Source organism: Xyrauchen texanus, chromosome 49, assembly GCF_025860055.1.
Source record: "Xyrauchen texanus isolate HMW12.3.18 chromosome 49, RBS_HiC_50CHRs, whole genome shotgun sequence".
NCBI lineage: Eukaryota > Metazoa > Chordata > Actinopteri > Cypriniformes > Catostomidae > Xyrauchen > Xyrauchen texanus.
This window is the reverse complement of record NC_068324.1, coordinates 2,650,710-2,676,375: the sequence shown is the minus strand read 5'-3', so window position 1 is coordinate 2,676,375 and position 25,666 is coordinate 2,650,710. Positions and strand designations below refer to the sequence as shown.

The window sequence follows — 25,666 nt, the reverse complement described above, 5'->3', positions numbered from 1 at the left end:
CAGTGATCTAAAGAAGCTTTCAGAGATGGCATATTAATCTGAACTACTGAAAGAGAAACAGAAACATACGGTTTCAAACAAGGCGGGAGATAGCAGGAAAATCTTAACTGTTAGACTGCCAATCCTTTGTGCCACATTAGTCCTTATTAGGTTGGCTTGAAAAAAAAGACCTACTATTTAGACTTCTGAGACTAAAATTTCTGACTGCAAGGGTGTTCACACATGGCAGGTTTGGTTCAAATAAAACGAACTCTGGTGCGATTGCTCTGTTAGTGCGGTTCATTTGAACAAGTGTGAACGCTGCCATCAGAACCCCCTAAATAGCAGGTCTCATTTAGCCCATCAGCAATCATTGTTTTGGATGTTCCGTCGCAAAATATGCATCATAAAAGTTGTCCAATCAGGTTGTGACCTTATCCTGATGCCTTTTGTATCTTTAGGTTCAGTGTTAAAAATGCCAGCTTGAACGCCAAGCGAATCAGGTCTAAATGTATAAATGTATTTTTTGTTTCCAGATCAAGAGGACCGAGAGAACCGAACTAGAAGCGTGAACACATCCTAACTCATCCTAGAGCTTTCAAGCTACATGGACCAAAATTTAAAAAGACTTTCAGACTGATCCTGAATAGTGTTCTATATCTTTTCTAATTGATCTGACTTATTGTTTTCCCACAGCATGAAAGATGATCAAAAACTTTCAATTCATTGACAAATTCAAATGAGCCACAAGACCTTTAATATGCCTTTAGCTGCTCTATCAAATCTCTATTTCTTTTGGTCTCTTAGCTGCTCTAATTTATATTTCTTTCCATCTCTATCAGCCTGCATTTCTTTCCATTTCAACCTCCCTTCTCTCTCTCTCTCTCTCTCTCACACACACACACACACACACACACACTATCTATCTATCTATCTATCTATCTATCTATCTATCTATCTATCTATCTATCTATCTATGTCTGTCACTTAGCAACATCCTAGCGACCACCCAGAACACCCTAGCAACCATCTATCAACACCCTAGCGACCACCCAGAACACCCTAGCATCTGCCTAGCAACGCCCTAGCGACTACCTAGCATTCACCAAGTAATCGCCTAGCAATGCCCTAGTGGCCACCCAGAATGCCCTAGAAACTGCCTAGCATTGCCCTAGTGACTACCCAGAACGCCTTAGAAACTGCCTAGCATTGCCCTAGTGACTACCCAGAACGCCTTAGAAACTGCCTAGCATTGCCCTAGTGACTACCTAATAATCGCCTAGCAATGCCCTAGCGACTACCTAGCATTCACCAAGCAACCGCCTAGCAATGCCCTACTGGCCACCAAGAATGCCCTAGCAACTAGCCCTAGCAATCATTATTTCTGGCATAAATGGCAAGAAAAAACAACCAAAAATGTGATATTACTATCGTAATATCGAGAACGTTTTCGTTATTAGATAGTCTGACAATTTATAGGCCTACTTAACTTTAGCTAACAGTATTTTTAACCTTCACTTCGGTGATGTAAATTGCTTGCTGTTGGAAGGTTTTCACTTTAAGGAAAATATAAAAATGGTCCATTTAAACTTTCACATTTTCAAAATTTTAACCCCCATACTGTATCTTGAACAGAGGTCGAACAGCTGGCGGTCTGGTGCGGTCATAAGAACCTTGAGCTGGACACGCTCAAAACATTGGAGATGCTAGTGGCCTTCAGGAGGGGAGGAAGCGTGCAGGTTGAATCACTCTGGACCCCACACACCCTGCCCGCTCCCTCTTTGAACTGTTGCCCTCTGACCGGTGCTACAGGGCACTGAGCACCAGGACATCCAGGCACAAGAATAGTTTTTACCCTCAGGCCATTTTCCTCATGAACAGTTAAACTGCCTCAGGACTCCTCCATAGTGCAATAAAGTAAATACAGATCTCATGTACATATGTAAATTCACATATTTAATTAAATAACTGTACATACACAAACCTTGCACATGTACATATGCCATTCTGTGTAATATGTCCTATTATTTGTTTATCTATTTATACTCTTACCTTGTTTTATATTCTGTGTCTCACTGTAATGTTCTGTGTGCACTTGTTTCTCCTATCACCAAAAACTCCTTGTGTACGTGAGAACACTTGGCAACAAAGCTTATTCTGATTTTGATCTTTCCTTAGTCACAAGGCCTGCTATGCCCCTAGGGTATCTAAAAATATTCAAACACAAATACTGGACTGTTATCAGCTTCAAATGACCGGTTTATTTTACCTTTTAATATTCATATCGGAGTGCACTTGATTGATGAACTCCTTGAATATTTTGTTCTTTTGGTAAAAGATCCCACAAACCCCACTAATTTGGCTTTGTCTCTGGAGCCCCAAAGACATAACCCTTGCCTTGATATATATATACATAAATAAAGAATAATATACAAGAGCATGTAGTATACTTTATAGCATATTGTTTATGAAGAGCGTATAGTAACGTTTATATTGTGTATAGTTTACAAAATGTGTACAGTACCGTTTACAGGGTAGTAATGTTTAGTATTTGTTTACGAAGAGCGTAAAGTATCCTTTATAGCATATTGTTTATGAAGAGCGTATAGTATCCTTTATAGCATATTGTTTATGAAGAGCGTATAGTATCCTTTATAGCACATTGTTTATGAAGAGCGTATAGTATCCTTTATAGCACATCGTTTATGAAGAGCGTATAGTATCCTTTATAGCGCGTTTACGAAGAGCGTATAGTATCCTTTATAGCGCGTTTACGAAGAGCGTATAGTATCCTTTATAGCGCGTTTACGAAGAGCGTATAGTATCCTTTATAGCGCGTTTACAAAGAGCGTATAGTATCCTTTATAGCGCGTTTACAAAGAGCGTATAGTATCCTTTATAGCGCGTTTACAAAGAGCGTATATTATCCTTTATAGCGCGTTTACGAAGAGCGTATATTATCCTTTATAGCACATTGTTTATGAAGAGAGTATAGTATCCTTTATAGCGCGTTTACGAAGAGCGTATAGTATCCTTTATAGCGCGTTTACGAAGAGCGTATAGTATCCTTTATAGCGCGTTTACGAAGAGCGTATATTATCCTTTATAGCGCGTTTACAAAGAGCGTATATTATCCTTTATAGCGCGTTTACGAAGAGCGTATATTATCCTTTATAGCGCGTTTACAAAGAGAGTATAGTATCCTTTATAGCGCGTTTACGAAGAGCGTAAAGTATCCTTTATAGCGTTCAGGCGTATAGTATCCTTTATACGCGTTCAAGAGCGTATAGTATCCTTTATAGCGCGTTTACGAAGAGCGTATAGTATCCTTTATAGCGCGTTTATGAAGAGCGTATAGTATCCTTTATAGCGCGTTTACGAAGAGCGTATAGTATCCTTTATAGCACATTGTTTATGAAGAGCGTATAGTATCCTTTATAGCGCGTTTACGAAGAGCGTATATTATCCTTTATAGCGCGTTTACGAAGAGCGTATATTATCCTTTATAGCGCGTTTACGAAGAGCGTATATTATCCTTTATAGCACGTTTACGAAGAGCGTATATTATCCTTTATAGCGTGTTCACGAAGAGCGTATATTATCCTTTATAGCGCTTAGCGTATTTTATCCTATAGCGCACGAGCGTATATTATCCTTTATAGCGCGTTTACGAAGAGCGTATATTATCCTTTATAGCGTGTTTACGAAGAGCGTACAGTATCCTTTATAGTGCGTTTTATAGTGCGTTTACAAAGAGCATATAGTAACATTTAGTGTGTATGGTTTACAACGACTGTATTGTTTATAGTATGTATTGTCTATTTTTTTATTTTTTTTTTTAATTTAACCTTTACTTAACCAGAAGAGCTCTCTGAGATTAAAAATCTCTTTCACAGGAGTGTCCTGGCCAAAATGTGCAGCAGTACAATCAGTTCCATCACAAATAAACATCTCACAGACAGACTAAAAACACTTAAAAGCAATTGCATAATGTTAGATCAGCTTCTATTCGCCGGATAACTGATTTAAAACGGTCTAGAGTCAGCAGATTTTCTAACTTAATTTAGATTGGAAAAGATTCCAATCAAACGGTGCTGCGTACATAAAAGACTTCTTACCTAACTCAGTTCGAGTAAAAGGAACAGAAAGAGTATAGAAGTTTTGCGAACGAAGAGAATAATTCTTGATAATTTTCTGCTGCATAAAACAACAGAGATAGGAAGGCAACAACCCCAAGATAGCTTTGTAAATAATTAAGTACCAGTGCATTTTTCTTCTGGTAGACAGAGAAGGCCAACCTACTCTATGGTACAAGGTGCAATGATGGGTTGAAGATTTACAATTTGATATGAACCTTAAAGCACAATGATAAACGGCATCTAAAGAAGAAAGATGATAAGAAGGTGCAAACTGATATACAACATCACCATAATCAAGGACAGGGAGAAAAGTAGCAGAGACTAATTTCTTTTTTACATTAAAAGAGATGCAAAACTTGTTCCTGTAATAAAACCCAAGCTTGATTTTCAGTTTATTCTTCAGTTGAGTGATATGAGAACTAAAAGATAAGGCATCATCAAATATGATGCCTAGATATTTGTACTCTTTTACTAATTCAATCACTGTACCTTGAAAGGTCTGAAGAGATACTGAATTATTTTCAGGTTTTTTTGATTTGGAAAATAACATATACTTGGTTTTATCAGTGTTCAGAACAAGTTTTAAACTGTGAAGCCTTAACTGAATAATATTAAAGGCTGACTGAAGCTTAGACAAGGCTTGCTGTCCGGAGGAAGCGCTGCTGTACACGACAGAATCAGCGGCATAAAATTGTAAGTTCGCATCCTGAATGTCATAATCAAGGCTGTTTATATAAATGGTGAATAAAAGGGTCTAAGAAGGTACCTTGTTTGTATGTTCCACTGTAGATCTGCCAAAATAATCGATATATATATATATAACCATATACCTGTAAATTAACCTGAAACTTAACCTGAAAAAACATACTCTGCAGGTGAAGAGCTGATATGAGCAGGTGTATTAATACTCTGCTTGATGTAAAGGGGGGAGAACGAGGAACAGCATGCGATAAACAGGGAAGAGAAAGAGGAAGATTCATAAATCTTTCAGGACAGAATGTTCACAAGGGTGTTCAGCAAGAAATTACACCATGTTGAGTCAACAGAGAGAAAAAAAGCATAGCAAAAGATTTACAACACAAAACGACAGCTTCTATCATTCACAAAAATGATGAAAAAAGACTAATCTTATTTCACATCTCACCAGCATATGATCCACAAGTGACGGGGTGCCAAGTTTATTGCTTAAACCTGAAGAGATCTGGACAGGAAATCAAATTGGAACAGTTCGGGTCAGGTGTATGGTAGAAAATTTAAATTGTGTTCTTTGGCACTTTTACATGTGGAAATACATTTTATTCGTATCTGGGTTGTTTGCTTGTTTGTCAAATACCAGCAAGTTTGACTAAAAACTGATCTAATAACAGTTTTCAAATATCATTACAACTGACACATATGCACTGCAGATCACTAGAAAGCTTTTACGTGGATTTTAGGATTTAACCGTTGCATTTCCCCAAGGCTTAATTACTTGCATCTCTGTGCGGAGACATTTGAGAGACGCAAATGTACAGTGCAGAAACACTGCCAGTACAAACATGCCAGTACAATGCCAATAAATGTAAAGGTGGGTCGTCGCCATGACTGCCAGACGGCAGCATCACGCAGCGCAGAGGGATTAGATTAATAACTAAATTCATTGGATGCAAAGGCTACCATAACATGAGATGTTGTGAGTGGGTGGACGTGACAAAATAAGAATATAATCAAGCATTCTCAGATGTGTAGCCGGAATCGTTTTGGTCACACGGAGGTGAGCACGAGGACATGGTCTCATTTAGAGAAAACACACAAACTCTCACACGCCGTGTGCGGATATACCGGCGAGATCCTCGATATGCCTGCCAGCAAGGAAACTCTACAAGGGCATGTTAAAAGCTGCCACACACACACACACACACACACACACACACACACACACACACACACACACACACACACATATACACACGCTCTTACAGGACGAATTGACTGGCATAAATCCCACGTCTTGTCAACGTTACAAAACCAATATTGTCCTAGGCATGATCATCTTGTAGCCTGCAGTCACTTTATTAGATGTCATTTCGGTTACAACAAGGTGACCCCAGTTCTGTAAACTAGAGGTGGGGGGAAATTTAAAGAAATGATGTATCATTCTCCCAAAAGATTACATAAAAATTCATAAAATTAACAGAAAATAACCGATGCAATGCCAAAATGACACTGTTGATGCCTCTGCGCGTATATATATATATATATATATATATATATATTTAGTCTAACATAACAAAATGTGGAAAAAGTGAAGTGCTATGAATAATTTCCGGATGCACTGTGTGTGTGTGTATGTATGTATATATATATATATATAGCGGGGCAAGACCATGTATATAATGTACAGTATATATACACACTGTATATACGCATATACCGGCATATTGTGTAAACTGCACAGAAACTGTTAAAACAAAATAAAAGGCCAGAAACATACTTTACACAAGTAAGTGTACACAGATCTGAGGGAGTTTCCAAAAAACTGTTTACTGACAGATTATTTCACAATTCCAGTGGGTCAGAAGTTTACATAAATTGGAAAATTCCATAAAATCATGTCAAGCCTTTAGACAGTTAGCCAATTAGCTTTTGATAGGAGGTGTACATAACTTGGGGTGTACCTGCGGATGTAATTTAAGGCCTTCCTTCAAGCCTCTTTGCTTGACATCATGAGAAAATCAAAAGAAATCAGACAAAATTCAGGAAAAAAATGGTGCCTCCACAAATTTGGATCATCATTTGGAGCAATTTCTAAACGCCTGAAGGTGCCATGTTCATCTATACACACAATAGTACGCAAGTATAAACACCATGTGACCACACAGCCATCATACAGCTCAGGAAGGAGACACATTCTGTCTCCTAGAGAGGAATGTAGTTTAGTACTAAAAGTGCAAATCAATGCCAGAACAACAGCAAAGGACCTTGTGAAGATGCTGGAGGAAACAGGTGGACGAGTATCTATATCCACAGCAAAACGAGTCCTATATCGATAAAAAGCCAGACTACAGTTTGCAAGTGCACATGGGGACAAAGATCTTTTTGGAGAAATGTCCTCTGGTCTAAAGAGACAAAAATGTAACTGTTTGGCCATAATGACCATCGATATGATGGGGAAAAAGGGTGAGGCTTGAAATCCGAAGAACACCATCCCAACCGTGAAGCATGGGGGTGGCAGCATCATGTTGTGGGGGTGCTTTGCTACAGGAGGGACTGGTGCACTTCACAAAATAAATGGCATCATGAGGAAGGAATATTAAGTGGATATATTGAAGCAACATCTCAAGATATCAACCATGAAGTTAAAGCTCTGTCACAAATGGGTCTTGCAAATGGACAATGACCCCAAGCACACCTCCAAAGTTGTGGCAAAATGGCTTAAATGACAACAAAGTCAAGGTATTAGAAAGCCCTGACCTCAATCCGATAGAAAATTTGTGGGCAGATCTGAAAAAGCATGTGCGAGTAAGGAGGCCAACAAACCTGACTCAATTACACCAGTTCTGTCTGGAGGAATGGGACAAAATTCCAGCAACTTATTGTGAGAAGCTTGTGGAAGGAAACCCAAAACGTTTGACCCAAGATAAACAATATAAAAGGCAATGCTACCAAATACTAACAAAGTGTATGTAAACTTCTGACCCACTGGGATTAATCATACTGAATTATATCGTTCTCTCGACTATTATTCTGACATTTCACATTCTTAAAATAAAGTAGTGATCCGAACTGACCTAAGACAGGGAATGTTTACTACGATTAAATGTCAGGACTTGTGAAAAACTGAGTTTAAATGTATATGTACATTTCTGACTTCAACTGTGCATAACATCATGTAGTTACACAGTAAAAACGGTCTTCTATGTATTTAATGTTGGTACATGGTAGTTAAGGCCACCTAATATAAAGTGACCCAAGCTGATTTGCTCATGATGCTGTGCCCTACTGCCTTCCGTTGAGTCGCCCGCGCACATCGCATTTAAGTTTATAAACAGATTTTGCACCTATAACTTGCCAATTTCTTCTTCCCAAAAATGCAGAAATATTAGGTATTTTTTTGTACTTTGTAATTGTGGTGAAAAATAACTTCTGTCAAGTAAAAGTACTACTCATTATGTATACTTAAAAGTAGAAAAATGTACTCAAGTACTGTATCGAGAATAGTTGTGATTTGTTACTTTACACCTCTGACTGGGGCCACTTACACATTAATACGTTTTCGTTTGCAAATGCACCGATTTTGCTATGTTTACGGCACTCATCCACAATGGAAAGCATTTTCAGAGCCATTTCAGAGAGAACAGCCATTACCGCCTAATTTGGAAAAGATTGACACTAGGAAGCAGTAAGTGGAGTTCTCACGGTTACAGATTGGCATGGATGTTTCCACTTAAGATTGTAAACATACTCAAAATAGGTACAACAGAATATTCTAGAAAGGTAGCCAATTCAATCAAGTATAATAAATTAGACCTATCTATTAGCAAGAAATATGAGCAAAACAGTGAACTGAAGATAATTACAAGGACTCAAGATAAAGGGCTTTTTTTGGGGGATACTCCGGCACGGCAGACCCATTTCTGCTGGCCTTTCTGAGGCAGCGTTATTAATTAGCACTGAATGGAGAGTTAATGGGTGCTCGGAGCAAACTCCTTTGCCATTACCATGGTGACTTGAGGCTGAAAGACCAGCGAGGCTGTGAGGAAAGTTGTTCATAGAAGGGATGGCAGAAAAATTGCAGCACTGACAGAGCGCTGGCCAGATAGTGCCAGCACCCGGTGGGGGCCTTCATTAAGCGCTGACATTGGGCGTACTGAGTGTAGAAAATGCCACAAGAATCCATCGTAAATAAAACATCACAACTGGTCCTAGATCAGATGACAACCAAAAGCAATTTCCATTGATTTGGGAATAAATCTAATAGACATTAAGATTAGCTAGATTTCTAAGAACATGATATTTGCTTATATGCATGAGTTAAAATGTCAATTATTTACTGGTTCAACACAGTATAATTTTTTATGTACTGTATGAATCAGAATGAGCTTAACAGCCAAGTAAATCCAAGGAATGTGTCTTGGTGAAGGAGCTTCCATGCACAACAAAACAAATCAGCAACAAGACATAGAAAATAATAAAGAATTATAAATAATTACACCTCTTCTTCACAGATCTTAAGGTTGAGTAACAAGATGGGGGAGGAGAGGGGTTGCATGAGGTGTTGGTGTTTGTGTGAAGTGAAGGTCAGATCGGGTGTGGGGTGTGAGATTGGGCCTTTCAAATATATAGTACAACACATTCATATAGTACAACACAGGTCATTATCCAGTTGTTGGTCCACTACAGGGTTGGGGCAAGAGTCCTGTAATTCACAAGTTGTTTACAATCCTTACTACAGGCTTAGCAGATTTCAGTTTCTGTCTGTAGGTTGGAAGAAGATGAACCAAACAGTGATCAGAGAGTCCCAAAGCTGCTCTAGGGACAGAGCGATATGCATCCTTTATTGTTGTGTAGCAGTGATCCAGTATATTTCTGCCTCTGGTTGGGCATGTAATGTGCTGTTTGTATTTGAGAAGTACACAGATGAGGTTTGCTTTCTTAAAATCCCCAAGAATAACAATAGAGTCTGGGTATTGTTGTTCCGTGTCTGTGATCTGATCAGCCAGCAGTTGTAACGCGGCACTCACGCACGTGTTTGGCGTGATATAAAAACTCACCAGAATAAACTAAGAAAACTCCCGCTACGAGTAGAAAAGCCTACAGTTAATAAAAAGCACTTCCAAATTAGGACAGCATGTTTTCTTTAACATCGTTACATCTGTACACCAACTTTCATTGACGTAACGCATGTTCCACCACCTCTCATTTTCCCAGTTAAATCCGCGATACGATCCGCTCTGAACACCTGAAAGCCCGGCAGATGTAACGCACTGTCCGGAATGGCTTCACTCAGCCAGGTTTCTGTGAAGCACAAGGTAGCAGAGGTTGAAAAGTCCTTGTTTGTACAAGTGAGGAGATGTAGTTCGTCCGTTTTGTTAGGGAGAGAGCGGAGATTCGCTAGATGAATGCTCGGCAGCGCTGTTCGAAAGCCGTGCCGATGGAGCTTGACCAGCATGCTTGCTCATCTCCCTCGCCTGCGTCTCTTGAACAGCAAAGCTGCGCCTCTGCCTAAAATGTCCAGCAAAGCATCAGAATATGAAAATAAACGGGATAATATTGTCAGGTATATGCTGCCGAATGTTCAGCAGCTCATCCCTGCTAAAACTGATTGGAAAAAGATTTCTAAACACAGGACAAACAAACAAAAACAACAAAAGAATAGGAGCGCTCCACACCAAGGTGGCCATACACGACACAACGCCATTTAGGTGCAGTATGGCATGCAACAAAGTGGTAGCTCATTCAAATATCCACTTAATCACATAATCTGCTTCAAACTGGTTTCTTTCAAAAATGCAATGCAATAAACTTTCCAAACTTTGGGCAAATCAAGTAAAACATAATTTTCACTACTAGTTCATTGTTGTAGCAGCCTGGTCACTTCTTATAAAAACCTGATGAACTGATAACAACATGGGCACCTTAGTCTCACAGGAGTTGCCTGTAGCGGCTGGCCAATGAGAATGGACTTTCTGCCAGCTCTTGCCACTTTTGCTGCAACAGTCCTTTTTCACAGACTGTGATGATGCGTTTCTGCCTTATTTAGCAGCATAAATCTAGCAAACTGTTTTATATGATAATGTAAAGTGTAAGTTTAGACCATTATGCTTTGTGTTATATTACCCTGGAATGAGTTTTTAAAAAATTAATTGGCTCAGCTGCAAGGGGGTTTCTATTACAGCTGCTGAGAGAGTGACAGTACATTTGGCGTTTTAATCCACTGCTCGCTATATTTTTTCCTCTTCTGGAAATTAATTCAAATGTAAGTGTTTTTTCTTTGGCTCTTGTAGCAAATGGGTAAGTGCAAATAATAATTGCTGTGATCTCCCATTCACCGCTGTCGAAGTTTACCCTGCAAACGTTTACGGCAAGCAAGGTCTAAACGCATCTTGCTTGCCGTGAACGGTCTGTGTGTTATCCATGGGCATGCTGTCTGAGACAAGAACTAACTTTTAGCATTGAGCAAATTCAAATCTACTTGTTTAGTTCTTTACAAATACTTGTTGATAAATGAGTGCAATGAATCAGTCAGTCACATTTTTATTCAACCCATATCCATATACAATTTTTAATGATTGTTTCATTACCTATCATTGTGCTGAAAAACCATGTATCTGTCCACTAACATGAATAGCCAGAAGAGTCAAAAGCTCACCATGTTTAAGCTCGTTCTCTATAACCGTGCGTTCAGACCAGAGGCGGCGAGAGCGTCAAAATTCGCTCTGGCTGCCCTGCCAACAACGCTAACAAAAATTTGTGGATGCTCTGACGTATTCTCGTTGAGAATGCTTGGTTTTGTGAACTAAAAGGGGCCACAAAACATCCAGACATGTCGACCGCTCTCGACGCCTCTGGTCTGAACACACGGTAAGTCATGCATTGATACAGACTTGTGAGCAAACAGAATATGATCTATCTTGCATTGTAATGGATCACCTCTCAGTTTCTTCATGCTGTAGGAACATTTCCTCAACCCTGAAAATGTTACCATGCGCTAAATTTTGAGCACTCAAGATTTTGCAATACCAAAGTAGAAATCAAACACATTTTACTAGTTCTTTGTTGCAACTCTGTTAATATGGCATCATTTGTGGATTTTCCAATCGCTAGAGATGAAACTTACACACACGTGTGAATGGGTTAAAATTATATTCACATGTTATAATTTGTAATCACAAACACGACCAAAACTGTCGCATTGTAAAGCCCCGAGTTAACCGCCTTGGTGAAACATGGTGAAATGCTCTCATCTCCTTTTGACCACTAAAACCTGGTTTCACAGGGTTATTTTAGATTTGTGTAACTTGTAGCTGCCAAATCAAGTGAATTTAGAGCGCTGAAAACACAATATGCTCAGCACATATTAGCAAACCGAATAAAACATAGCACATCTGTTACCGACAGCACAAGATGAAATTGTGGAGCGAGCAAAGAACCACCTCACGTGTGCTCAAAACAGACCAGCGTACGAGAAGCATGTGAAGCCCTGTGTCAGGGGAGTCCAAAGTCCGGCTCGCGGGACATCTGTGGCCATCCGACTGCTCCGATGCGGCCGAAAGAGACTTTAGAAATAGAACAGAATTAGGTCCGCTATGGAGAAATGATATGAAGTTTAGATTCTGGGGACTGGATGTCGCCATCACCTGCAGCCGCAATTCACAGCGCATCGTCTCCGCTAGTGCATTCTGTGTCCTCACCGGCTCCATCCACTGGCAGGTTTCCCAACAGGAGTTTGGAATACTCCTCATTTCCAAGAATGAAGCGTCTCACAGAAAGAATGATACATTTATTAAAGGACTGACATCAGGATAGATACTTTACTCTTGTACTTGTTCTTGTTCAACAATGTCCCACGTAACAACAGAACAGAAGTTATAATTGTACAGTTATAAATAGTAATTCCTTGAAAAATAAAGAGTTATCATAATGTGATAAAATGTAATGTGATTATTGTGATGGGTAGCAGATCTCTGTTCTTTGCAGTGTCAATGAATGAACGTCAAACAGATAAAAACGTGAATAAGTGAGTATAATATTTTTGGAGAAGACGCATCACTGTTCCATTACAAGAGATCTTTGTGAGTGAAATACCCTTTCCTTTATTTACATGTAGGGCCTACACAAGCATACAATAGATTAAAACTAGCATAATATTAAGCGTACAATATAAAGATTATGCATAGTGGCAATCTAGTACATTTACATTTATGCATTTGGCAGATGCTTTTATCCAAAGTATATTACAGGGACAATCCCCCCAGAGCAACCTGGAGTTAAGTGCCTTACTCAAAGACACAATGGTCGTGGCTGTGGGGATCAAACCAGCGACCTTCTGATTAACAGTTATGTGCTTTGGCCCACTACACCACCACCCAGGTTAGTAGCTTCTAAAAAAAAATTTCTGCAATTGGCCCCTCGACCGAAAAGGTTTGGACATCTTTGCCCCATGTGGTTTATATCTTGATCTCGATTGATTTTTCAGCATCACACAATGGAACAAAAAGATGTGTTTTTCTTTGTTTATTTGTTTTGCTCCACACACTCTTTATCTCATCACATTTATTTCAGACTGCAAGCTCACAACTTGGATATCTTTCTTTTGCCGTGGCACTAGAGATTCAGTAGCGCCATAGCACCACTGCTGGAAAACAGTGCGGGAAACACTGGTATGAATACACAGAAAGACAGATATCTAGACAGACAGATAAATCATTGTTTTCTTTTCAAAAGAAATACTTCAGTGAGATTCCATAGACACTTCCAATGTTTCCCAAGCTTAACTCAGCGCATCAACCTGAGGGCTCTTCTACCGAGGACAGCGTGTATAATTCATCCTCAAATAAATAAACCAGAGGCAGCGGCACTGCCAACGGCCCCAGATAGCTTACCGCATATCAAAGCAAATATTAAACCCAGAAACTAGCGGACAGTGGCAAGTATTCCTGCTGCTCCCATAACCTTGCTAAAAATGAAGATGCAGTTTCATCCTGTCTGGATCAAGATGTCTGGTGTAAAAATGCTATCCAGCTAGAAAAACATTAAAACATCAAATCAACAGAACTATTCAAGGTTACATTTATATACGTTTATTTTTAAGCCATTTGGTCGATCATAATTAATGCTAAAAAACTTGGAATAGAAAATGAATAAAGAAATAAGACACAAGAGGACAGTAGTTTTAGTGATTTTACCACTCATAAAAGGTATTTTTTGCATGCGCTACATCTCTGTACGCACTAGAGGTCAACCGATATATCGGATTAATCGGGCCGATAGTTGCATTTTTTAACTGTCGTCTATCAGGACAAAAATCAACTCCTATGTTTCATTTCTCCATGGCTAGAGATTCATGTGAGGGCACATTGTTATATAATACAACGTGTTAATGTGAGTGATTTTATTTCAGTCCCTTTTTCCTTCCACCTTTCTTGTACATCTTTTATAGATTTAATATGACAGTAAAATAATATAATAAATATTGTCAGTAGTGATGAAGCATACAGTCGCTATTCAGCTTTGTAAGGCAGTGTTTTATATTACTGCTGAACAACAAACTCATTAAACCTGTAATATTTTAATTAATACAGATGGCTTTGTAGAAGATACCAGCATGGAAAGTAATACCTACTAAAGTTCAGCACTACTGTACATTTTCAAAACTATCAGCCGATTAATCGGCTAACGGTCTGTTTTCCCACCTTAATTATCTGTATAGGCAAAACCCACAATTGGTTTACATTTAGTACAAACAGTGCCCATGACACAATTTTCATCATTAGTACAGTACACGTGGACTATTCGTGTGCAGCCCAGTTTTTCTAGACACATGAACAGTGCGACTTTGCGCTGCACATGCAAATGCCGTTGACTGGACTAAAAAGCAGTCATACGGTGCATGTGTCGAGTGCGTCCGAATGGGATCGCGGTCTAAAAAGTATACTTAGAAAGGCTGAGTGGCAGAGCATGCAAGCTGTAGTGCTATATGGAAATGGACTGATGGCAGGTTGACTGGCTGATAACCATGCTTGCTTGTCCATGCGTAATGCAAAATTACATTATTAATATCATAAACACAAATACTAAAAATCAATACCGCCAATGATAATAAATGATATATTTTCTGCCAAGTTCTATACAGTTGCCACAACAGCTTCAAACATGATTCATCCAATCAGGGCGGGACTGGGAAGAGAAATCGGCCAGGGATTTCACATCACGCAACTGGTCCTAAAGTTGTTGGGGGGGCTGGGTTGAGCCAAGTGTTCTTCAGTGGGGTGGGGGAGTTCGCTGTCCTTTTCTGCATATCGCGGCGCCATTTTGTGGTCCGTTCTGCATATCGCGGCCCATTCGGTCCATTTCGCGGACGACCTACCAAACCCCTCGGTTCTCCCGATGGCCAGTCCTCCCCCGATCGGCCCCAAAGTGCGTCGGCCCACCGGGAAAACGCCCGATATGCCAGATTACCAGTCCAGCCCTGCATCCAATCGTATTTCAAAGCCAGAACCATCCTTTTTTAATGCTTCTTTAAAAGAACCCAACAGAACGTTCCACAGCACTGACAACAAGATGAAGCTCATTCGAATTCCTCTCATGGTTCATCCACAGCCCTCTGAAATAAGGGTCAACCCATCTCAAGTGAAACAGAACGAGCTGTCCGCTCCGTGCAAGCGCAAGATATGGATTTGGCTTCATATTGCTCCTTCAGAGCTGCTGTTCATTCAAGTGCTCCTCTGTGAGGCTCTGAAGCGAGCTCTATTTTCCCAATGACTGAGCCCGGCAGGAAAAAGGCAGGTGAATAAACAAAATCAGCCTCAAGTCAAGTGATGGTTACAGTCGATCGGTGGGCGCTGGTGTAATTTGATGATCCAAAATAAATCTTACACTCTAATAACTGAGAGGCGGGGGACGATAAATTAAGAACCGCAGAGAGAAGGCGGACAAAAGTTTGCGAGGTGAACGTTCACCCCAAGGTTTAGAGGGGAAGAGATTTCTCTGATAAGCCTCAGAGAAATTCATCCTACAGAAAAACCTCTGAACTACAATACAAACGTGTAGGTGCAACGTTTGTAGAAACATCCCATATAAAGTTTATTAATGCATGAAACATAATTAACTTCATACATTCCCAAGCTATGATAGAGCAATTTCTGTGAAAGAGTTTTCGCTGCAGTTTTGTTGTAGAGCACATGAGATGTCCTGCTAAGAATGTGAACAGCTCTTAAACGGAGATGTTTAGAGAACACCTGCTCTGATGATATGAGAGAATGCATGTGTGGTCTGTCATCATCAGCTGTATCAACAGAGATGCACTATAAGTAGCCACTAGTCTTAAAAAAGAAAAACATTTTGCTTGCTAGTGATTAGAGGTGGTAATCGAGAACTGGTTCCATTCCAAAAATATTTAAAATACAGTCCAGAATATAATTTTTTTTTTTTTATGGTGTGCAGATCTGGTAAACAATTCTAGAACACCTGTGTAGCATCTGTATTCCTTCACTAATGGAACATTGAACTAAAGTACTCAAAAGTTGTTTCTATGTCGCTACTGAATCTACAGCGCCACGGCAGAAGAAACTGTACTAACAGTTTTGTTTCGAGTTGTAAACTTGCCGTTTTAAATAAAGACAATCCACTGGAGTGGTGGTGGTGTAGTGGGCTAAAGCACATAACTGGTAATCAGAAGGTCGCTGGTTCGATCCCCACAGCCACCACCATTGTGTCCTTGAGCAAGTCACTTAACTCCAGGTTGCTCCGGGGGGATTGTCCCTGTAATAAGTGCACTGTAAGTCACTTTGGAGAAAAGTGTCTGCCAAATGCATAAATGTAAATTGACAACACTACTAAACATAATAATAATAATAATAATAATAATAATAATAAATAAATAAATAAATAAAAAGAACCCTGAAGTAACCAGAATCGTTAAGTGGGATTGGAATCGTAACCAGAATTGATAAAGGTGAAGTGTGCAACATCTGCGCTTCTAGCATCAGCAAATGAAATTGTAAAAACAATGGACCCTTTTCACATTTTCAGATTTGGAATGCGGAAGTAAACTATAGCGGGGTAAACTGCAATGGGGACAATTTTGAGGGTTTAAAAGGCTAAATGTAAAGCTCATTAATTCTTAATAAATTATGGTCGTTTTAGGGTTATATCACACTGAAATCATGTTAACGCATATTGTTTACGTCTTGTGGCTATACATTTGAAACGGCGTTTAAGGACTGGACCCATTTACTTCTACTGTTAATGCCTGACTGTAACCCAGATTTATTTGTATTTTTATAATGAATTTTTCTTGTAAATCAACATTATGCCACAAATGCTGTCGATTAAGTTTAACTTGTATTGAACCTGTAATAATCCTTTAAGATCAGGGAAATTTAACAAAGATTTCATTTAAAATAATAAATAAAATATAATTTTTTGGGGGAGCCTGGGTAGCTCAGCGAGTAACGACGCCAAATACCACACCTGGAGATGCAAGTTCGAATCCAGGGTGTACTGAGTGACTCCAGTCAGGTCTCCTAAGCAACCAAATTGGCTCGGTTCCTAGGAAGGGTAGAGTCACATGGGGTAACCTCCTTGTGGTCGCTATAATGTGGTTCTCGCTCTCGGTGGGGCACGTGGCGAGTTGTGCGTGGATGCCACGGATAATAGTGTGAAGCCTCCGCACACGCTAGGTCTCCGCTGTAACGCACTCAATGAGCTACATGATAAGATGCGGATAGACGGTCTCAGACGCGGAGGCAACTGAGATTCGCAACTGGGAGCCAATACACCACCACGAGGACCTAGAGCGCATTGGGAATTGGCCATTCCAAATTGGGGAGAAAAGTGTGCTGCATATAAGCTGCTTAAATTTACACTGCTAAATTAAGGCAGAAATGTGTCACAGTCTGTGAAAATTCCCCCCAAATGGCAAACAGATAGTCACTATAAATTTGGTGTGTAACGTCCATCGATCCAATAACCAACGATCCAATGTTAATGATACAGTACAAAAATATCGATATAGAATATATTTTTTTAGATTCACCTTTATTTTAATTCTCATGTCAGCCACATCCGTACACATTTCCATCAGGTGATGAAGCAACCTTATTACATTCATTTCACTTGATGAGCCCTAAATACGCTTTCATGTGGGACAAGGATGTGTGCACAATGTCTGTGAAGCCAAATTTTGCTCTGCCATTCGTGCAAGTGCGTCAACCGGGCACTCCTTAAAATGTGAGCTCGTGACAAACGCAGAGCGGCTCACATGCACGATTAATGCGGGCTTCCATCGATATTGTTGCGCATGCGACCCATTTGAATTGAACATGTGAATTTGCCATTTTAAAGTACCAACGAGAAGTTCAACCACCTGAACAGCACTAACGAGGAAAAGAGAAATCCCCCGCTCAGCTCCAGCATCAGTTATAAGACTTTACACATCTACACATCAACAGCCTTACTAACATTTATCCCAGTTAACTAACAGAATTTTGCATTACAACTGTGGAAGTTGTAGCCGAAAACCATGGATAGCGCAGATAGTTGGAAACAAGGCATGGGTAAGTATTTTTAATTGGACTAAACTGAAAAATTTGTGGTGATCACTTACTGTGACCAGTTATCAGTATAATTGTTTTCAACATCTGAAGTACCTTATTTTGTTGTGGATGTCCCAATGTGTCTACAGAGAGCTAAATAAAATAATCACATTATATTTTGGTTGCATTTGAGGGTAAAAAACATGTAATTGTGTAAAATAGGCACATAATATCGGAATATCGATTGCAGGCCCCTGAATCGAATCAAAATCATATCATGGCAGACTTTGAAGTATCTGCAGAAATCGGATTGCAGGCCAAGAGAATCCATAAGATCATACCGTGATGAAAAAAAAAAAGTATTTTGTTCAGTATATAGTTCGGATCAATCATTGGTGGATGGGGGTTTCATTGTTAAGAAACTTAAGAGGAAATAGACAAAGATTTTGTTAAATTCCTTTATATATATAATATAATGGGAAGACATTGAACATCTAAATGTAGAGAAGCAAATGGGAAAGAGAGGCATGAGAACACCACGTTCACCAAACCCTCAGTCTAGACGGTCTGGAAAACATACATAGACAAGCATGTGTGTTTGTGTGTGTTCATGAAGGAAAAAAACGACATATATAGTATCCTGCCCCAGTTCGCTCTCTTCATCCCTCCCCCTCTCATTCCTTCATCTTTTAAAGTGAGGCCCATCACAGTCAAGCAAACCTTTTCCATTGATTTTAAGGCCTGTGTTCTGTGGCCACCAGAAAAATTGGGGGGTGGGGTTACATAGAATCTCTGCCGAAGGAGGAGACTGACAGACAAAGAGTTTCGGAGAGCAGCTTTCCCCAAACACAAAGCAAACACTTGATACCAGTGTTTGGTCCCACAATGCACCTTGCTCAGGAACTAGGCACATTGATGTATAACTTCAGGACAGGAAACAAAACTTAAATATCTGGATTCCTCACAAGATTTAGATCAACAACCGTACAGAGGTCTGAACTAAAGGTCATTCAAAAATAGTTTTACAAAGCTGGCTAATGACCAATTCAAGTAGTACAATTTAAAGTTAACAAATTAGAAAAGTGTGTAATTTCTGCACCACTAGAATCACCAAACTTTATTGAAAAAATAACTAAAGTTACCCCAAACACTCTGCCAACCATCTGCCATTGGTCGGGAAAACAGATCATTTCAGCCTAAACCAAACTTTCAGTTTAGTCTGCTGTGTCGGGCTGCTCAAACAAAACCAATAGAACACCCCTCCCCACCCCCACATTGATGGATGGACAAGGTAATGCAACAAAAGCAGCACTTATTGAAGGCATCATGTCCCGTATTGAAGCTGCAAAACTGAAGATGGAGAAAAGTCCCATATTTTAGCTATCAAAATGCTCAAGAGTCCCATACTCGAGTACCGAAATGTTGGCAAACCTTGTTACATCTCGGCACATGGTTGAGCACTCTCGCCAAAAAGAACACTAACTAGCCTGGCTTTATAGTAGCGGTGTACCTAACAACTTATACATCATTGAACAACTTTAAGGTGTTTTATATTAAACCACAAAACCATATGTGGGCCATCAGCATGACAACATAGATTATTCAGTAATGTCCCAACACCTTCAAAGAAAGAAGTGGGCTGGTCTTCAAGCCACGGTCTCAGCATACAGCTATTTTTCAGAACAAAGGCTTTTAAAACAACACCAATTAAAACTCACACCTCAAAGCACACAAACCCACAGGGAGATGTCTAATAAAACAAAGTTAATAATGCACACACTTTCTTTCTCACTGCCCTGTGCTAGCGCTTCCCTACCTGGCCGCCATCATTAGCTTAAGAAGGTTAAATGGGTTCTAGAAGCGTAGAAAAGTCCCAGAGGAGCCCAAACTGGGTCAAAAGTGAGTATCTGCTCAATGCACAGTCTGCACCTTTTAGTTCTGCTGTAGTCTCTCAGGTTTTGATCTGAACAATCTTTGATTACTTCTTATTTTCTGGCGATGTAAATTCATTTCCAACAGCGCAGCAAGTACACATCCTTAATTAAAATACAGCTGAGGCATTAGGAAATAAATACCAGATTCTAAGCAAAACAAGGAAAACACTAAAATTACATGCACTCTTCACACCAATATGCCTTCCTGTGCATTTCCTCAACCGTGAAGTCACAACTGCATGCATTAAGACTAGTGATAGCAACCGCAATTGACATAAATGATAACGCTAAAGGCCAAAATATACTTGTTTTTAGCGTCCCGCAAAGTCTTGCGCAAAGTGAGTGCAATGTACATTTTGTCAGAAGCAGAGAATGTGGGGACTGTCTTCGTGCAAACACTTCGTTTTTCGAGACACACGGAAAATCCACTAAATCATCTTACAAAGCAGACATACGTCTGGGTATACTTAGTGTTTAGCATGCCACAACATCTCACACATGGTTGAACACTCAGCCTTTCAAAGTACTCTTGTGACAAGGAGGAGGCAGGAACAGGCTGAACAATCAAAGTAATATTTTAATAGGAAACAAAACATAAACACGCACTTGGCAGCTGCATGTGGCTCTCTCTCTCTCCCAAACTGTCACGTTCCACTGCATTTATCCCTCTCCTCGGCTGATTAGCCCAATTGGGGGCCGGGCGTGCGTAGTCCTTTCAATGTTGTTTAGAATGTTTGGGACATTTAATACGATTTTAAACTAGTTTAATTGTCGACAAATTATGGGTTTTAATAGAGGTTTTAAACAAATAATCAATGCCGAATCTGCGACCCACCCCGCGCTTCTCGCAGCACTGTTTATGATGATCTGCACTGCTGAGCACTCTAGACCGGTCCACGTGTAAAACGCATTTCTCTGTGCCGATCTGTCCATTGAGCCTTAAGCCACGCTGACTGAGCCGCGGCTGCACAATCAGAGAGTCGCCAAATTTGTAGTCGCACCAGTGTGACCTCTTGAAAAGTTTCATTGCACTGTTAGGAAAAATGGTCGCAAAATGCAACCATTTAGTCACAGTCTGGAGCCCTGGCTAGAACACTTGACCATGGGCAAGATGTAATGGCATGCAGAAAACCTGAGCATACTCTAACCTTAAGATAGCTCTCCCTAGGGTCAGGCTGATTAATTGCCTGGCATTTGGCCATTTTTAGATAATCAACATGGCAAATAATAGTGCTCAATTGGCATATCAGTATAAGTGTTAATTTTTTGTAAGCTGTCAGCCTTGTTGATGGATAATGTACATTTTGATTAAAAAAAATGTTTTTGTCTTTTAGACAATGGTAAATGGTCTGCACTTATATAGCACTTTTTTTAACCTTAGAGGTTACCAAAGCACTTTACACTGTGTCCCAATCACCCATTCACACACATTCCTACACCAATGGCGGCAGAACTGCCATGCAAGGCACTAGCCTGCCATTGGGAGCAACTTGGGGCTCAGTGTCTTGCCCAAGGACACTTCGGCATGTGGAGTCATGTGGGCCGGAAATCGAACCACCAACCCTGGGATTAGCAGGAAACCCGCTCTACCACCTGAGCCACGGCCACCCACAATCTTTGATCTATCAGTGGGTCAGAGTGTGGATCGGGCCACATTTTTCTGTCCGAGCCCGGCCCGCGTCCGACAGGGCAATAACCGAACCCGACCCGAACCCGAACGTAATTAAGATATTTATATCAGAGCCCGACCCGAGCCCGACACAGTTAAAAATCTCGTTTTTTTCTCATAGTAATGACACGTACGTTTGTTTGTGTAGAAAGCCTGCTTTTATTTAGCAACTGGAAGGCATTCGGTAATGTTTACAGATGTGCGCAACGCATCAGCGTGCGCCGCACACAGCCAACAAAGCGCATGTTACCACAGGCGTGCACAAGAGGCCCAAACAAATAGCCAATTGAAATTAAATGAACAAAGCTAGGTCTACCAAAAATTGCCCAAGCTAACAGAACAAAACTTTAACGTAACACAAATGCAGCTTATTGAAATGAAAATCACTCTTACCATTTTTCTCGAAAACTGTGTGGCTAATAAAACTGTAACATGGGATCTATTCACATAATCCATCAACTTCATTTTAACGTCTTCCATCGTTGCGCTGCCAGCCACATGTAGCCAAATATGCAATATTATGCACGAACGTGTTGCGCGTTGTCACAGCAACATAAACAAATTTCCGCACACATGAAGATGGATGTTAGGGTAATATTTTAAGTTTATTTTAATCACAAAAATAAACATTTGCATCCAGTTAAACATTATAATAAGCTGTTTTAAATTTCAAATGTTAAATGCCTTATCGCGCCGACGTGACCGAGCCCGACCCGAACCCGAACGTCATTAAGATATTTATGTCCGAACCCGGCCCGGCGGGTACCGTCGGGTCCCGTCGGGCTCGGTTCGGGTATCCATCCTCTACAGTGGGTGTACGAATGGTTTGTGGGGCTGGGGGAAGAAAAAGACATTTCGAGATGGGGTCACTAACTCCATCCATAATTGAAAAGAACCAGGGTACAGGCAGAGTTTCTCTAGTTGCAGAACCAAACTCTAGTTGAGAATCTTCTTTTTAAGCTCAGGTCAAAGTAGTGATCTTATGTTAAAAAACAAGTCTCTGAAAGGGGTCCATGCTGGGTGGATCATTGAAGCTCAGGAGACCTCATGGGGGAAGCCACTAACTCTCCATGGACTCATTTTCATCTCTGTTTTTTTATCCCTTTTTCCTCACCTGTCTACAACCACCCCTTCCATTAGAGTTGCACTCTCTTCTTCCATGCAGTTCCTTTTATCTCTTCTCAGCAGGCTCTCTAAACAGCTTTAAAGAAACATACGTTCAAACTCTGACTGGGGAAAAAAAAAATCCATCATCCGCAAAGCAAGCGGAATAAACCACTCAGGAACTGCTAATAAACTGATATCTCTGTTATCTATCACTGTCGTCATGGTAAAATTGCCCAGGAAAAGTAAATTGTTTTTTCAGTCAATTAATCCATCATACCATAAAAAGGAACAACAATAGAAGAGAGAGAACATAGCTTCAGGCTTTAACAGAGGGTTATGTGCATGTCAGGGGTCTTAATTTTCTTTTTCGAAGTTCATTGAATTCATTGCATTGGGAAACGTTGATGCAAGTCACATGAAAGGTCCGTCAAAGTCTGTTCGTTAGGCACAAGTTAAGTGATTCAAATGCATTGACTATTGCAGAAATAATCATAAGCCAAACAAAAAGCTTAGCTAGGTAAACCACCATTGTGGCATTACTTCCAAAGACACTGTTACTTCTTGAAAAGTCTTGAAATTACTTTTTCTTTCACAATATCATTCACAGAGTAGAGGGCACCAGTGACTAGGGTTGTTCGTTTCATCATTTGCATTTAAAAAAGTAGCATCATGCACAATTCCCAAAATCATTCAAGGCTGCAATATTTTCATTTCTTTGACACCCACATAATCTAACAAAAAGACTACAGCTGACTCACAGCTCCGAGCGTCTCACCTCTTAGGATTTTGGGTGAGATATGGTATAAAGGAAGGTTAACCACCTCAAACTGAAGTATGTGTGCTTTAAAATCTGCATTTAAAAGCACAGCTTTTATTTCCCAGAGGACCTGTGTATAAACGTGCCCTTAGTGTTCGTTCATACAGCTTGTCCTGAAATGACACTGGTGTACCATGGAGCAAAAAAACAAGCTAGCCCGAAACCCAAACAGAATTGGTTATGGCCAATCATTCTCTTCCTCACAGAATATCTTAGTAAACACCATGGCCATCAATCACAGCCTAGGATACAGAAAGGGGGGAAATAAGGGGATGCGAGCACTTTCCGCAGGTCACAGGGGAGCCATACGCATCGTTAAATCCCCTCCATCGCTTTTCAATTACTTGCCGTAATTTACTGTCAGGGCCAATATGATGACAGAGACTGTAACCATGCACAGAGGAAGAGGATGGTAAACGGAGGAGATTCCAACCTTTGCTAGCAGCTCAAATCTAAAGATTCTCAGGTGACATCTTAATCCTCCAAGTTCATTGAAGCTTTAACAAGCTTTTAAGAGCGGTCTTTCAGTCCTAAAAGTGTTCATTTTGCAAACATTATATCAATAAAACTGTGCCAATAGACCTTAGTCTATTTAATGTTCTAGTTAACATTTAATTTGATGCGAAGGAAAACAAGGCGGCGAGGGAAAGATGCACCAACTTAACGGCTAATTTTTACAACCCATGTTTTCTGTCCACCCAACAAATGTTTTTATTAACCATTTACACAGAAATTCGTTCCGCTTAATTAAAACAAATATAGCCTATTGAAAGTACTAGTTGTGTAAACCAGTCTTAAGTAAATCAATTTTCTTTTTTGAACACTTTGCAAAGAAATTAGTTCTGCGTATGTTTTATGAATGAGGCCCATTGAATGTCTTGTATAAATTAATAGTCAAATACTTAGGTGATGTGTTGCATTGAATTTAATGAGACAATTTACATCAGAATGCTTTTATGAATTATTTGCACAGAAATCCGTTCTGCTCAGGTTTCACTGAGGCCAAATGAACCCATATATAAGAAAAACATGTTTAAAACGACAACAGTATCTCAGTCTTCCAAGCTAAAGTGGAGACATGTCCACCCTTTTAGCGCAGAGTACAGCTGGCCACCCATGGCCATATTTACATAAGACAGATGAACAGCTCTTCCTATTGGCTTCCTGCATAACACAAAATAGCTTTGCCATAGATAACCTCATCAGTATTACATGCCGTGATGATAAGCAAACCTCTGAATGCACACACGTGCCATGAAAACATCGCTATTTTTTTCTAGATTTACAAATATGTCAATTAATATGTTCAGCCAGCCTTGTATGAGGGTGTTAAAGCAGGTCCAGATTAATTATCAATTTAATTGGGCAGAAACTGATATTTAAGTCAATGCAAAAAGTTAACAGGCAATAATGATACATTTCAAAATGAATTTGGGAAACATCGACCTTGCTGTCCCAGCTAGCAAGAAAAGGCTTCCTCAAAAATGGGTGTCACTTTAAGGAAGTACCTTCACAATCAACAGCTAACTCGTATTGACATGAGGCTTCATTTTGGTATAGAACGCCCACTTCAATTACCAAATGACAAAAATCATGCATCAAGTTTTAATTGAAAACACATCACCATAACGGAAGTCAAATGGATTGCTAATGGCATTTCATGTTGACTTTAATTCACAAGGCTTTCGTGTGCTACATTAAATTGCATTTTATATATTAATAGCCAGTGCATGATCAGGGGCATAGCTGATATTCCTTAAAAGTGGAGTTCACATCTCTCCTCA

The 25,666-nt window shown here is 39.9% G+C and overlaps 1 protein-coding gene across 1 annotated transcript in view; it reads right to left on the bottom strand.

Annotated features, from left to right (window-relative positions):
- Positions 1–25,666, bottom strand: part of LOC127640245 (neogenin-like) — a 143,346-nt gene that overhangs the window by 106,857 nt on the left and 10,823 nt on the right.